Source organism: Culex quinquefasciatus, chromosome 2, assembly GCF_015732765.1.
Source record: "Culex quinquefasciatus strain JHB chromosome 2, VPISU_Cqui_1.0_pri_paternal, whole genome shotgun sequence".
Taxonomy (NCBI): Eukaryota; Metazoa; Arthropoda; class Insecta; order Diptera; family Culicidae; genus Culex; species Culex quinquefasciatus.
This window is the reverse complement of record NC_051862.1, coordinates 92988980-93006344: the sequence shown is the minus strand read 5'-3', so window position 1 is coordinate 93006344 and position 17365 is coordinate 92988980. Positions and strand designations below refer to the sequence as shown.

General features: G+C 33.9%; 1 protein-coding gene across 1 annotated transcript in view; it reads right to left on the bottom strand.

Moving 5' to 3' along the window:
* LOC6036904 (calpain-C) overlaps positions 1–17365 on the bottom strand; it is a 61382-nt gene that overhangs the window by 10034 nt on the left and 33983 nt on the right. The window contains exon 3 of the mRNA XM_038254857.1: positions 14106–14145. The gene's annotated coding sequence lies outside the window, so the exon portion shown is untranslated. The remainder of the gene's footprint in view (positions 1–14105; positions 14146–17365) is intronic.

The following is a 17365-nucleotide window of genomic DNA, read 5'->3' as shown; positions in this document are numbered from 1 at the left end:
AGAAATGCATCGAGACATTTGTTTTTCATATTGCAAAATCAAACACAACACATCTAAAAGTTGTTTTTTGCAATTCCGTCGTGAAACTACCCTGACTGACGGACGGGGCCGACAACGGCCCGAAAACGGCCGGACGGCTCGACAAAACGGCCCGAATTCCGTCGGTTTGTCCGACGGAATTCGGGCCCTTTTCGTGCCTATATGCAACACTTTGTCCGACGATCGTCGAAATCGACGTTTGAGAAAAGCGACGTTGACGGGCCGTTGTCGGGCCGTTTTCGGGCGCTTTTGTTGTTCAGGTTGTCCTGCCATTGTCGGACGCTCACGTTTCGTTTTTAGGGGTTAATTTAATGATTTAATAGATAGAAAAGTAAACTTTATTGCAAATAACTTTATTTTTCTTTATAAATATCGATAATTGATGTATTTTTGTCTTCGGTGTGTTCTTGAAAGCCTGTTTTGATCCAAAGAAGCAGCTCTGGCATGTTTTATTTTTGTCTTTGCCTAAGAGAAAAGGTAATTTAAGAAAATATGAAGAAAAAAAACAAGCAGATTAAGAATTTACCTCTTTCTCCACCGCATCACCTAATTGACTGACAGCTGCTTATGCCTGATGATGGCCGAATCCACGCCGATTAAAGTTCCCTGGTGGTTCCTCCGGAGAGATCAATTTGTCCACCGCGGCCGGATTACGTCCAGAGAAAAACATGTTTGTTTGACTTGTTCCCACTAGTATGATTTTAAATAAAATTTAATGGATTTGGTGAAAAGAAAAACTGTTGAAGAATCCACTTAGTGAAAAACAATGATCTGTCATAAATTTTATCACCGCCTGCTAATTTTCTATAGGGGAGAGTGGGGAGACTTGATCCCCGGGGACACTTGATCCCAAGCCTGTATCTCGTCAGCATGTGGGTAAAAAAATAGCTTTGTTCTAGAAAGTTGTGCGAAATTAACTAAAACTCATTGTAGAAAACAAAGAAAAAAATTAAAAAATGTTTAGATTCAGTTACACACATTTTTCTAAAACGAGCTGCAAAAAACTTCCAAGAGATCTTTTTTTCTTTGTATTGATATGTATAGAAAACACTCAAAAATTATTCAAAAAAATATTTTTTATACATGAATTGTTTGATAAACTTATCAACTCCAAAACCCTTACGCATTTGATGTTAAATTTATCGTTATACTATTTTTACAATCAATTGTTTAAAAAAGTGCGTTTAGGGAGACTTGATCCCTGCATTTTTACAGTCACTGGAATCAACCTCAAGATTAATTAATTGAGCTGGGTTTTCATACATAGTTTCCTTTAGTATAGTTGTACAAAACTTACTGCAGTTTGAACCATTTTTCAAAAGTTTCGTAAACAAAAATTTCCAGCTTTTGTAAACATGCTTAATTTTGGTCTGAAAAATAATATTTTATGTTTTTAAATATTGAACATAATAAACTTGTTATATTTTGAACACAAACGTACAGGTTTTATGTGAAATTACTGTAACTTATAGAAAATTAAAAGTTTGGATGAATAAGAAACATTTTGCTTAAGATTTCTTCAAAATGTTGAAAGGGGGATCAAGTTACCCCTAACATTTTTAAAATGCCGGTTTAAAATATTTTTTTAAAACGCTTGGCATGATTCGAAGAGTTCATCTGATGAAATATCCTTATTAGCCAAACATAGATGAATGTTTAAGCTTTCAATTCATGCAAAAAGTTTATAGTTTTGTGAGAAATTGACAGAGTTATGTGCGATACAAAAAAAGGGGATCAAGTCTCCCCACTCTCCCCTACGCCGATCAAACGCAAGACAAACGCTCGAAGATGGCAGGACAAGATCGATTTCGAGTAGATAACGCTTCGAATCGCACGACCGCGGGACTTCTGTCTAACAGGGTACTTACTTTTCCTGTCATTCTTGAACGACGAAATAGCCTACTTTTCTGTACCAAAAATAAAAGAATCGAATAGCAACACTTTTCAAAATAAATGCTGAAAAGTTCTGCTTTTCAGCACTGAAATGGGTGCTGAAAAGTTGAACTTTTCAGCACTTGTTTCGAAAAGTAACACTTTTCAACATTTTTTTGATTTAAACGATTTATTGACAAAATACAAGAAAATTTTACTTAAAATTTCACTCAATGGGTGTTTTTCGGAATTGCAAAAAATGTTGTATGGAACTCGTTGCAAAACTTGATTTTTTCAGCACTCGACGTATTTATCCAACTCGGTGAACCTCGATAAATGTACGACTCGTGCTGAAAAAATCCTCTTTTTGCAACTTGTTGCATAAACTACTATTTTACTCGGCAGCGTCCAAACAGTAAGTCACATTTCAGTTTGACAGATTTCATGCAGATTTACTTTTTATTAATTTTTCAGAACTAGGGTTTTTCGCAAAATTTATTTTCCCTAAAAGAGTGCAATTGCAAATGTAACATCCTTGATCAGAACTGTTAAATTCTAATAAACACCAATTGAATTGAAATTAATTTTTCAGAAATGATTTTTTTTCAGTGCCGAATTTCAGTAAAAGTTTTTACTGCTGCAACGCGTTCAACGCGTTGCTGAAATTGCAATCCAAAATGTTGTTTGTTTCAATGCGTTTTTCTCAAAACGAACATGATGCAATTAGAAATGTTGACTGTCAGTTGTCGATTGTTTCCGGATCTTTTAGGTGATCCATTATAAGTAAAAAGTGAGGAAGGCACCAACCACATAATTGCATTAAGTCATTTAATGTTTTTGTCATTTATTGGTTGTGATTTTTGTGTTGGTGAGAGGGTTATCCTCTCGCAATGAGCATTATTCTGCCAGTAATCTTTGGTAGAGTTACTCTCTCGCTCGTCTATTGTTGGTGCGCTATGAATGCAAAAACATCTCATACACATTTTATTTTTTTAAAGTCAAACTTCATGTAGTGAACAAAATGTCTGTGTTTGAAAATATAACCCAGCAAGTGTTTTTTTTTGTCTCCACTCATTCTCTAACAATGTCCACTCACGTCGCGACATTCCACTGACCGATAAATATGTGATGGCATCGTGTTTCACAAAATTTTTATTTACATTGTTCGCACACTTCCATCAGCCTCCTCTCTCATCGTGACATTACGCAAGCGGGAAAACAAAAACAGAGCGTTCGTCGTTAAGTAACCACGCAAATACAACACCCGACAGTGGGGGAAAGAAGAAAAAGAAGAACACACGGTTTACAAGCTAAAATTATGATAAATATTTACAATGGCCACACGACCGACCCCAGACCACGTGTTGCACCTCGGATTAGTGGCTTCTTCTACGTCTTCTTCAGAAAACAACATAATGAAGAAGAATGCGATGAACTCCACGGAATGGATGGAAACTGGAGCGACCGCGCCGGTGACTTGCCCGCGTAGAACAAAGAAACCTCCAGTTCAGCTCAAATCGTGCAATTCACTGCGAATGTGAGAAAATGACGACGACGTCGGGCACAATGAACTCGGTTGTTGTTCGTCGTTTGTTTGTGGGTCTGGCCAATAGAAATTGGTGATACTCGATTGAAACTGCAGCGAGTTAATTTGCTGAGCTGATAATGGTGTGTGGCGGAGATTATGAAATGATGATCTCTCAGATTGTGTGTGTGAGAAATCTGGGCCAATTGCGTTGATAGAGCAGCTGAGGTGAGTGCTGTTGTGCAACATTGCAGTCTAGTTGCACCAATTGGGGACAAGCAGGCCAGTTGAATAAATCGCTCAACTAGAATCACAAAAAGCTACACCCAAAACTGGGCATCGGCATACGAGAGGATAAAGAGCACGATTCGGTAGTAAAATGGTACTGTGTGCGGACGGAGAGGATAAATCCCGAAATTAACGAGAGTACTTTACTCATGGGTTCATCTTCAAAACAAGTTCATCCATCAAAAAAAAAAAAAAACCGGTACCGAGACTCGAACCCAAGACCTTCGGCATGTTGATCCGTGCCTTTGCCGTATGGGCCACCATGGTTCGGTGACTAAGTGGCGGTTATTTGTCCATAAAAGCCACTCAATAGGATGAACTGTTCCAATGAACGAACACGGATAGAAATCCGGTCCGCATAACCGAAAACAAGTTGCGATAAAATCGAAAACAACGATTGTTTTCGATTTCATCGACAATGTTTTCAAAATCGACAACATTTTCTTCGATTTTGAAACATTTTGTTCTCAAAATTGGCAACCGTCCCCTACGATTCCCCCGAGCGTAACAACTGTCAAAACGCAGCCTAAATTAATCAAAACGTCAACCGAGCGATCGTGGCAGTTTGTGTTTTAGCCAAGTTTTTTTTTTGTTTTTTGCCGGCAAGGCGTCCTCCTCCACCTCCACCGGAGTGACCCCGCCGCAGCAGCAAGGCCAAGGCCAGACGCGGCAGTCGTCGGATCAACAACAGTGTGAGGAGCTCGGCTTTCAGCTCGCTCAACACCAAGTTCACCCACGAGGACGGCAACCGCAAGAAGACGGCCAGAGCAGCAACGGGGCACGACGCGACGGAAGATTGAGATTGGGCTTTTCCGAGGCGGAAACGATCCGGGAGATCTTTGGGATTTAGAAGAAGGCGGCGGATAACAGGCAATCAGTTGCCACTGTTCGACGATCAGAATCCGGTTGTGGGAGGGAGCGGGGGCAAGGCTGGAACTCCGAAGGTTCCTCCGGTAACGCCTGCTGGGGAGGAACCACCGAGCGAATTTGGGGACGACACGCGGAGCGTCATCTCGTCGGCGGTGTTCGCGCAGTCGTTTGCCATGTCCGAGTGCATCACCTAGTCGGAGCGCAAGAAGATCGAGAAGCAGAACAAGTACGTCGGCGGCGAGCAAACGGAGAACAAACCTCCGGTCGGCGTTGCGGCACTTCCCTGTTCCGTCCGTGGAGAACCCGAACGCCGTACAGCAGACCTCTTCACCCAACTGTACGGCCAGCGCCGAGTGGAACGGAACCTTAGGGACCATCTACAACCGTAGCCTCAACTGGCCACTCCTCCTCCTCCTCCTCCTCCTCCTCCTCCTCCTCCTCCTCCTCCTCCTCCTCCTCCTCCTCCTCCTCCTCCTCCTCCTCCTCCTCCTCCTCCTCCTCCTCCTCCTCCTCCTCCTCCTCCTCCTCCTCCTCCTCCTCCTCCCTCCTCCTCCTCCTCCTCCTCCTCCTCCTCCTCCTCCTCCTCCTCCTCCTCCTCCTCCTCCTCCTCCTCCTCCTCCTCCTCCTCCTCCTCCTCCTCCTCCTCCTCCTCCTCCTCCTCCTCCTCCTCCTCCTCCTCCTCCTCCTCCTCCTCCTCCTCCTCCTCCTCCTCCTCCTCCTCCTCCTCCTCCTCCTCCTCCTCCTCCTCCTCCTCCTCCTCCTCCTCCTCCTCCTCCTCCTCCTCCTCCTCCTCCTCCTCCTCCTCCTCCTCCTCCTCCAGGACCACCGATACGAAGGTGTTGTCCAGCGGGAGGAAATCATCAACGTTGATACCCTCAGAAACTTGATAAGATTTGAATGAATAATTTTCCCCAAACTCGCAATAGATCGATCTAATCGACCTTCCTCCCTCCATAGGCTGCGACGCCGTCCTCTTCCAGATCTGCAGCCACCTCAAATTGAACCACGACGACAACAAAAGCGACCCGGGACAAGGCGCATCAACCGAACTCGGGCTCCGTCGGCATCCTGGAGCCGATCGCGGTCAAGCTTCGGTTGTGCAGAAGGCGCTGAATACCCACAATCACACACTACATTACACTCTACCACCACAAAACTGTAATCTTACATTCTTCAATTCTACAATTCTAATTCAAAAAATTCTTAAAATCTAAAGTTCTAAATTTTTAAACACACAATACCTTTAATTCAAAAATTCTAGGATTCTTAAGTTAAATTGGAATCCAAAAATTTAAAACTTCTAAATAAATTTTAAAATTTTGAAATAGTTAAATTCTAAAATTCTTATATTCTAAAATTCTGAAATTTAAAATTTAATTCAAAATTCTTGAATTCAAAAATTTTGAAATTTTAAAGTTCTAAAACTCTAAAATTCTAAAAATTTCAAATTTATTTATTGCTTTATAAAATTTCAAATTCTGCAATTCAAAATTTTTATAATCTAAAATTCTGAAATTTCAAATTTATTAAATATAAAAATTCCAAAAATTCTACAATTCTAAAATTCAAAATTCTGAGATTCAAAACTTCTGAAATTTTAAATTTATTAAATTGTAAAATTCTAAATTCAACAATTCAAAGATTCTAAAATTCAAAATTCTTGAGTTGTAAAATTCTAAAATTCTAAAATTTTAAAATTCAAAAATTCTAAAATTCTAAAATTCAAAAATTCTAAAATTCTAAAATTCTAAAATTCTAAAATTCTAAAATTCTAAAATTCTAAAATTCTAAAGTTCTAAAATTCTAAAATTCTAAAATTCAAAAATTCAAAAACTTTAAATTTATTAAATTGTAAAATTCTAAATTCAACTATTCAAAGATTCTTAAATTCAAAATTCTAAAATTCTAAAGTTTTAAAATTCTAAAATTCTAAAATTCAAAAATTCAAAAATTCTAAAATTCTAAAATTCTAAAATTCTAAAGTTCTAAAATTCTAAAATTCTAAAATTCTAAAATTCTAAAATTCTAAAATTCTAAAATTCTAAAATTCTAAAATTCTAAAATTCTAAAATTCTAAAATTCAAAAATTCAAAAATTCAAAAATTCAAAAATTCAAAAATTTAAAAATTCAAAAAATCAAAAATTTAAAATTTCTAAAATTCTAAAATTCTAAAATTCTAAAATTCTAAAATTCTAAAATTCTAAAATTCTAAAATTCTAAAATTCTAAAATTCTAAAATTCTAAAATTCTAAAATTCTAAAATTCTAAAATTCTAAAATTCTAAAATTCAAAATTTAAAAATTCTAAAATTCTAAAATTCTAAAATTCATAAATTCAAAAATTCAAAAATTCAAAAATTCAAAAAATCAAAAATTTAAAAATTCTAAAATTCTAAAATTCTAAAATTCTAAAATTCTAAAATTCTAAAATTCTAAACTTCTAAAATTCTAAAATTCAAAAATTCAAAAATTCTAATATTCAAAAATTCTAAAATTCTAAAATTCTAAAATTCTAAAATTCTAAAATTCTAAAATTCTAAAATTCTAAAATTCTAAAATTCTAAAATTCTAAAATTCTAAAATTCTAAAATTCTAAAATTCTAAAATTCTAAAATTCTAAAATTCTAAAATTCTAAAATTCTAAAATTCTAAAATTCTAAAATTCTAAAATTTAAAATTCTAAAATTTAAAATTCTAAAATTTAAAATTCTAAAATTCAGACGTGTGCTCTTCCGATCTTTCTAAAATTCTAAAATTCTAAAATTCTAAAATTCTAAAATTCTAAAATTCTAAAATTCTAAAATTCTAAAATTCTAAAATTCTAAAATTCTAAAATTCTAAAATTCTAAAATTCTAAAATTCTAAAATTCTAAAATTCTAAAATTCTAAAATTCTAAAATTCTAAAATTCTAAAATTCTAAAATTCTAAAATTCTAAAATTCTAAAATTCTAAAATTCTAAAATTCTAAAATTCTAAAATTTAAAATTCTAAAATTCTAAAATTCTAAAATTCTAAAATTCTAAAATTCAAAATTCAAAATTCTAAAATTCTAAAATTCTAAAATTTAAAATTTAAAATTCTAAAATTCTAAAATTCTAAAATTTAAAATTCTAAAATTCTAAAATTCTAAAATTCTAAAATTTAAAATTCTAAAATTCTAAAATTCTAAAATTCTAAAATTCTAAAATTCAAAATTCAAAATTCAAAATTCAAAATTCTAAAATTCTAAAATTCTAAAATTCTAAAATTCTAAAATTCTAAAATTCGAAAATTCTAAAATTCTAAAATTCTAAGATTCTAAAATTCTAAAATTTAAAATTCTAAAATTCAAAATTCAAAATTCAAAAATTCAAAATTCAAAAATTCAAAAATTCAAAAATCAAAATTTAAAATTTAAAATTCTAAAATTCTAAAATTCTAAAATTCTAAAATTCTAAAATTCTAAAATTCTAAAATTCTAAAATTCTAAAATTCTAAAATTCTAAAATTCTAAAATTCTAAAATTCTAAAATTCTAAAATTCTAAAATTCTAAAATTCTAAAATTCTAAAATTCAAAAATTCAAAATTTCTAAAATTCTAAAATTTAAAATTCTAAAATTCTAAAATTCTTTAAAATTCTAAAATTAAAATTCTAAAATTCTAAAATTCTAAAATTCTAAAATTCTAAAATTCTAAAATTCTAAAATTCTAAAATTCTAAAATTCTAAAATTCTAAAATTCAAAAATTCAAAAATTCTAAAATTCTAAAATTCTAAAATTCTAAAATTCTAAAATTCTAAAATTCTAAAATTCAAAAATTCTAAAAATTTTTAAATTCCTAAATTCTTAAATTCCTAAATTCCTAAATTCCTAAATTCCTAAATTCCTAAATTCCTAAATTCCTAAATTCCTAAATTCCTAAATTCCTAAATTCCTAAATTCTTAAATTCCTAAATTCCTATATTCCTAAATTCCTAAATTCCCAAATTCCTGAATTCCTAAATTCCAAAATTCCTTAATTCCTTAATTCCTTATTTCCTCAATTCTTCAATTCCTCAATTCCTTAATTCCTTAATTCCTTAATTCCTTAATTCCTTAATTCCTTAATTCCTTAATTCCTTAATTCCTTAATTCCTTAATTCCTTAATTCCTTAATTCCTTAATTCCTTAATTCCTTAATTCCTTAATTCCTTAATTCCTTAATTCCTTAATTCCTTAATTCCTTAATTCCTTAATTCCTTAATTCCTTAATTCCTTAATTCCTAATTCCTAATTCCTAATTCCTTAATTCCTAATTCCTTAATTCCTAATTTCTTAATTTCTTAATTCTTAATTCCTTAATTCTTAATTCCTTAATTCCTTAATTCCTTAATTCCTTAATTCCTTAATTCCTAATTCCTAATTCCTTAATTCCTTAATTCCTTAATTCCTTAATTCCTTAATTCCTTAATTCCTTAATTCCTTAATTCCTTAATTCCTTAATTCCTTAATTCCTTAATTCCTTAATTCCTTAATTCCTTAATTCCTTAATTCCTTTATTCCTAAATTCCTAAATTCCCAAATTCCCATATTCCTAAATTCCAAAATCCTAATAATTTCCAAATTCCCATGTTCCTAAATTCCAAAATTCCCAATTATTCCCAAATTCCCAAATACTCCAATTCCCAAATTCTTAAATTTCCAAATTCCTAAATTCTTAAATTCCCAAATTCCCAAATTCTCAAATTCCCAAATTCCCAAATTCTTAAATTCTTAAATTCTTAAATTCCCAAATAACCAAATTCCCAAATTCTAAAATTCCCAAATTCCCGAATTGCCAAATTCCTAAATTCTCAAATTTCTAAATTCCCAAATTCACAAATTCACAAATTCCCAAATTCCCAAATTCTTAATTTCCCAATTTCCTAAATTTCTAAATTCCCAAATTCCCAAATTCTCAAAATCCTAAATTCACAAATTCTTTAATTCCCAAATTCCCATATTCCTTAATTCCTAAATTCCCAATAATTCCCAAATTCTTAAATTCCCAAATTCACAAATTCACAAATTCACAAATTCACAAATTCCTAAATTCCTAAATTCACAAATTCCCAAATTCACAAATTTCCAAATTCTTAAATTCCCAAATTCCTAAATTCACAAATTCTTTAATTCCCAAATTCCCAAATTCTCAAAATCCCAAATTCCCAAATTCACAAATTCTTAAATTCCCAAATTCTTAAATTCCCAAATTCCTAAAATCCCAAATTCCCAAATTCTTAAATTCCCAAATTCCCGAATTGCCAAATTCCTAAATTCTCAAATTCCCAAATTCACAAATTTCCAAATTCTTTAATTCGCAAATTCCTAAATTCACAAATTCTTTAATTCACAAATTCCCAAATTCTCAAAATCTCAAATTCACAAATTCACAAATTCCCAAATTCTTAAATTCCCATATTCCATAATTCCTAAATTCCCAAATTCTCAAATTCCCAAATTCTTAAATTCCCAAATTCACAAATTCCCAAATTCACAAATTCCCAAATTCCCAAATTCCCCAATTCTAAAATTCCCATGTTCTTAAATTCCCAAATTCTTAAATTCCCAAATAACCAAATTCTAAAATTCCCCAATTCTAAAATTCCCATGTTCTTAAATTCCCAAATTCTTAAATTCCCAAATAACCAAATTCTAAAATTCCCGAATTCCCAAATTCCTAAATTCTCAAATTCCTTAATTCTTAAATTTAAAATTCTTAAATTCCCAAATTCTTAAATTCCCATATTCTTAAATTCCCAAATTCCTAAATTCCTAAATTCCCAAATTCCCAAATTCCCAAATTCCCAAATTCCCAAAATCCCAAATTCCCAAATTCTTAAATTACCAAAATCCCAAATTCACAAATTCACAAATTCTTAAATTCCCAAATTCCAAAATTCCCAATTTCTCAAATTCCCAAATTCCGAAATTCCCAAATTTCCAAATTTCCAAATTCCCAAATTCTCAAATTCCTTAATTCCTAAATTCTTATATTCCTAAATTCCTAAATTCCAAAATTCCCAAATTCTTAAATTCCCAAATTCTCATATTCCAAAATTCTCAAATTCCCAAAATCCCAAATTCACAAATTCCAAAATTCTTATATTCTCAAATTCCTTAATTCCCAAATTCACAAATTCCCAAATTCTTACATTCTCAAATTCCCAAATTCCTAATTTTGATTCGGGATTCCCAGATTCAGAAAATCCCAAATTCCCAAAAACTCCACATTCTTTAATCCCCAGATTCCCATATTTTTTGATTGTCATAACACTAATTTCTTGTATTCCCATATTCCAAACACACACACACACACACACACACACACACACACACACACTCACACAAAGATTAGTTTTATAATTAATGATGTATTTTTTGCCTCAATAAATAAAAAAAAACGAATCAACTGTTTTACTGAACCAAAAGAAATATCCAACGGTCAATTCAAAAACCAAAAGCAACGGTCAATTCAAAAATCGATTAAACCGCCACCCTTCGTTCAGGATGGCTGCGTGCTTTTTGTTTTGCCAGGCGTCACCAACCGTGACGACTCAAAATCAACAACATTGTTCTCGATTTTGTTGCAAATGTTACCGGACGACTGGTCGATAACATTCTGAAACGAATTTCAGAACGAATCGAGAACAATGTTGTCGATTTCCCGGACAGGATTTCTATCCGTGAATGAACACGCGAGAGGACTATACTCTCGCAAAATACTATCCCCTCGTTCTTTAACTTTAGGTGTAGTTTAATTCAGTTGTTTAAGTCTATTCCAGTTAAATAGGATAAGGATAAGATTGAGTTATGACTACAGTTTAATTTCGTAACACACAGTCGACCGATTTCAACATCCTCAGAGGAAATCAGTCAGCTTGACAGCAACTTTCGATTTTTCATTTGGTACCTACGGTACGGTCCTAAAATTCCACCAGAAGAGCCTCGACAAACAGCGCCGAGGTGCGAGAAACAATACCCACCATAAAATATAATTATGACCCCAGCTATAAAACCACCACCAATTCATCTCTGCGGATCGACCTTGCAGCGCCTGAAGAAAACGTGCCGTGATAAAGTGCAACCTTCAGTTTTCGAAGGCCTTTCCGATTTGATAAACAGAGCTCTTAGCGTACAAATAAGCTATTGCCTACAAGTGTGTGTGTTGGTTTATGATTTCTCGCAACCTGTCGATTTCCTTTCGAGCAAACACAAGTTGAAGCAAAAACTAAAAAAAAAAACTAACATCATCACCAGCTGAGCCGAGTGTGGAGCAGTGCAGTGCAGAACTCCAACATCCGTTAAGTGGGTTAATGAAATGCAGTTATTTATCATAACTTCCACTTTTGTGAACATCTGACGATCGCGGATACTGTTTACACACCACGGTTGGTGGCGGATCAGCGGCGATGAAGGCTCACCACGTTTGCTGGATGGATGGACGAAGAAGAGCTTTCAACAGCAACAGCAACCAGATGAAATATGGTCTTGAAATATTGCCATTGAGAGATACAGTGATTCGATGATCTACGGGGGCCGTGAACAGATTGCCTCAAGATGTTTGGCAGGTGTGTTTTACTAATATCATCACAGTGGAGTTCAGTGGAGTTTAAAATTACAGTGTTTTCAATAAATCAAGTCAAACATTTCATTAGGGAACATTGACTCTGGCTGGAAGGATTGGTTGAGCTTTCTTCATATTTTATATTAATTTCAATCAAAAAATTTCGCATGAATTTTCTAACAGATTTGCTTTTTGACTCATCCTAAAAGCCTTAACCTGTCAAAAGAGGTCATGGTTATTTCTCTCAATTGCTTATAATTACAATCAAAAAAATATATCAGTTCTTCAAAATCTTTACAAAATTTGCCAAGTATTTTGGATACTTTTCCGGGAATTCCCGAAATACAAGCGGAAGTATACATTTTCCTACATATTTTACAAGTTTACAAGCAAGTTTTAGTTTTGAAATTATACAAAAAATAATAATTTGAAAACCTGACTTATCTTATTCATTTCAATCTACTGTTCATAATGAACTAATCAGCTTGTCTGTTAATTTCATGTTTATTTAATATATATTTTTGAAGCTTTCACAATTAAGAATATTGATTACGCTTTTACGGAATGAATATTAACTAATTTATTTTTGATAACCTATTCTAACGATTTTTTTTTGTTTTATAATTTTAAAATATGATATTTACCTCTTCCGGCTAAGATTAAATTTGAGATTTGTTCAACCATTTTGATTACGTTGACCAAATTGGATGGAAATTTGTTTTGAAGTATTCGTGAAATTACAGTTTGAAGTTATAAATTTATAAAGCACGTGAGCAACCATGGGCGTAAGAGGGTTAAATATGAAAAAAATATCGTTTAATTTCAACCACTTCTACACTATGAAAATTACTTAACTTAACTAAAATCATACTATAAATGAAACCATGAAAAATCGTTAAAAACAACTTCGTATAATATAAAATTTTCCCAATGAATGCAACCATATTTCGCAAACTCGCATCATTTATTTGAAAACTTTGAGTTGTGATTTCATGAAATAGTGTTTCAAGTAAAAAAGCGATTATTTTGATTATCTATTTATTCACATGTTTGAAATTTTTGTTCTTGTATAAGTTATTTGCCATGGCAAACATGATTTCAGCATGACTTTTTTTTTCATTTCAACTTTATGGTCACTGTGACAAATTTAAAAGCACTTTTATGGTTGTGGAGCATAGATTTTCACTGTTCAAAGACTTTGATTGAAAAAATACTTCGCAACAAAAAACACTTATTATGTTTATGACAGCATAAAAAATTAGATAATTTATATATTTTCTCAAAGTTGGATGATTTATTTACAAGTAGTCAAGCCATTTATTGATCAGAAACAGGATCAGAATAATTTTCGTAAAATTTCAGATTTCCCGGGAATTCCCGGGATTTCCCGGGAAATTTGTTGAAAATTTCCCGTTTCCCGGGAATATTGTAACCCCGGGAAATTGGACGCTCTAGCTAAGAGTGAAAATACACAAGATTCCATGGTCCTTCCGCGCTCTTTCATTTCGATTTTCTGAGAGAATGAAAGAATCAGCGTGTGGTCGAAGAAAAGAGTAGGCGTGATAGATAGAGAATTCCTTTGCTTGGAAGAGATCTCGCAAGCTACTGTGACAGTTGCAATACTCTCTGATATTTTGGTGTAGGAATTATAAGATGATATTTGTTTCTATCAATCATTTTCATTAAGAGTCTGAAGATTTAATTCAATTTACAGGTTTGTCATGAGACTTACGTTGAAGGTTCAATACTTGAACAGTACGTTCCGGAAATTAAAACATAAGAAAGCTCCAATTGATGCGAACTGGGCACGGCAAACAAAAAAAAAATGAAAGGCAGGAAGTAACGAACGGAAGGTTGAAATTGAATTTTGTTCTGTTGTTTGGAGTGTAAAATACAAATACTTTAACAACATTTTATTAAAGATTCAACTCATTCAACTACTTACGTTATTCGTGCAAAAGATCCATCACGTGTCGTCCCAAATCCTGAAAGGAAACAAAGAAAACAAAAAATATGATAAGCATAATTTCGAGCCTCAAAACCCATCAATCCAGGCGAACTTTGGAGAAAACTTTCTCGAAATACATGTTATGTGTTGTTCCCCTCAGATAAACCCCCCACCTGAAGTGACCATCACCAGATATGCCAAGGTGGGCAAAAGCACTGCCCAAGGGGCACTTGAACTTTTATCTGCTGCCACTTTTGCACACAAAACGACGACACCGGCTGTATAGGCTGGGCTTCGTCCGATTTCGTCATCGCCGCCGAGGCCGGTTCCCCCGGGCCCAGGTCCAAAACAAGATAAATAAATCATGTCCAATAGCACGAGAAACGACAAAACGTGGGCATTTTTTGTTGTCGACACGAGTCTTCCAATGTTGAATTTTCACTTTCTCCTTGATGGCCATTTTTTTATGTTGCCACAGCGAGAGATCGAGCATGTTGTGGTCACTTGTTGAAAAATGTGTAAAACGACGACGACTGTCTTCCTCGAACGAGTTTTGATCATTTCTACAAAGGCAACGGCAGCATCGATTTTGCCGGGAAAGGTACGGCAATTAAGTTCCCAGGTTTGGAATAAGTTGAGAGTGAAAAGTGAGTTGAACGAATTTTTTACGCAGTGGACATTCATCAAGTGCTACATTGTTGACACTTAAACTGATGCATGATGTAAGTTGATTGAGTCTTCATTTGAATTTCAAATTTGAATCTTCAAACATTCTCGTCTCATTTTCATCTAAGTCTCATCTCATTCTCATCTCATTCTCATCTCATTCTCATCTCATAGACCAAAACAAAAATTCACTCAAAATTGAATTTCCTCCAACGTTTACCATAATTATTCGTCATTTTCACCGCGTTGAGTGTGCCTACCAACAAATTTACATTCCGTCAATTTTGATCGCCACTTTTTCAGCTGCGCTCTGTAATCAGCAATGATTTTCTTCACCTACCCCACCAAATAATCAAACGACTTTTTGTTTACCGACGGCGTGCTCTCTCTCTCTCTCGGAAGTGTTCAAACCGCCACTTTTCGGCGATGATAATTATGAATTTAAGGTACACTTTGGATAATTATTCGCTGATTAATTGATTAAAATTTTGCCGGCTTGAAATAATGGCGCCACTAATTTCGGTGGAGCCCAAGATGACGGATTACGTAAGGTGGGCATAACGTGGGGGAGATGACGGCCATTGTTTTCAAGTCGCAACTAATGGCGTTTAATTTTGGAAAATGGCGGGAAATTAGCGTTACGCAATGGGAGCTGTGAAAATGTCACCTTAAGTGGGTCTTTTGTGTGATTTGGTCGCGTTTATTATCGCTTCAATCAATTTAGTAGAAATATATGAATGAGTAATTTCATTTTCACCTGATTGGTCTGATGACTATCCAATTCTCCTTAAACTTAATACTATGGGGTTAATGGGCTATCTACAATCACTTAGTTTAGAACATCTGAGTAAAGTAAAATAGATAAGTTACTCGGGAAAGTACGAAACTCAAGGTGAGGATTGGAAAAGATCGAAGTAGCCATGGACGTAAAATTTGTTCGGTGCCGTAAATTTGACGTTTTCTCCGGTTTTGTTTTCAAGTTATTTCTCGTTTGCATCTTTTGGCCAATTTTTACAAAATTCCACGACTGTTTCGTATTTGTTCTTCGGATGACTTTATTCTGTAAGAGAATCTGTCTGTGGCTGAAGACAAAAGTGAAGCTCTCCGTGAACCTTTTCGTATGGCGGAACGGTGAAGATTTCCTGATGGTTAGAGTCTTTCCGGCAAAGCCAGAAGCTGTTTGCAACCTGCGGAGCCTGTCCCTTCACTTAAACAGCCCCTAAATGGAAGCAGATTCTATTTGATTCGGTTCGTCGACCTAAAACTATCAAGAACCTAGAGAAGGTGACGATCGTCACGCCGTCAGGCTGTGTCCAATTCCGGTTGCAGGAAAATAAAGATTGAAGCTGCTTATTGAAGATATCCAGGTTTTTGTGAGATCTTTCTATTTTTTCCATACCATACCAATATAAATTATATTCTATTGATTCAATGAACTATCATTCCTATCCCTTCTCCATCTTCCATTTTACTAATTTACACTTACACACCCAACCACAATTGATTCGGAGCGTTTGGTACGGTATGTCTACGCATCCTTCCTCCTCTGTAGATTCTGTGAAATGTGATCCGTTCACAGAATCCTTTCTGCGGTAAACACAACGCAGTAATTTTTTTAATTTTTGCAATTCATTTTCGAGTGTTCTCGGATGTACCGCAATTATTAATATTGACAAGAAAAGTGCTTGGGACGTAATCTAATCACAAGACTTTCCAGCATGCTTTCATCGGACTGGCTGCGTTTGTGTTAGATTAGATTAGATTCAGGAATGTACGAAACTTACGGCTGTCATCCACAATTAACTTAGAAAACTTGCTTGGCTAATATACCTTGCTATGTAGTTGTTTGTTTACCTTTGATATGGAAACGTCAACTTACCGTAGATTTTGAAATTTTGATGTCAAGTTTCTAAATTGATTACGCTTTCATTGTAGAAGATCAGATTCATTTCCATTGATTCAAATTCCTAAGCTAAGTGCTATTTTCTAATTGAAGTGGTTGTAGATAGCCCATAACTTGGTATCTTATCTTATGGTGACCGTTTTTCAGTCATAAATGTCGAGTTTGTTAAAAACGCAGCCCAATTCACTAAAAATACATAACAAATGTGTAAAGGATGTATTAGACTACGGCAAACCAACAAACAAACTTGACAGTTTGTCTGCGAGTTTGGCAATTTGTCAAAAACAAAAAAGTGTGAGTTTTTTTTGTTTGTCATAGTCTAAATACGGTTTAGACTCTTGTTCTTTTCAATAAATTAAAACTATTTTATGATCAACATAAATTATTATTAAAGACTAAAATTTTCGAGAAATCAATCATTTTCACACCCTTCAACTTTTGTAAAAATTTTATCCGTTGTTTAAAAGACTGAAGACATTGACTATGATTGAAAAATAACTTTCGGAATCGTCATTCTGTGCATTTTTAGATTGGTATTACAGTCCAGAATCGATTATCAGAAGCCTCGATTATCTGAATGTTGTATGGGACATTAAATAATCAAATCATGAACAAAAATAAATATGTTTTCAATTTTCTAATTTTTAATATTAAATTTTAGTTCTGCGATTCCAAATGTGAGTGGTTG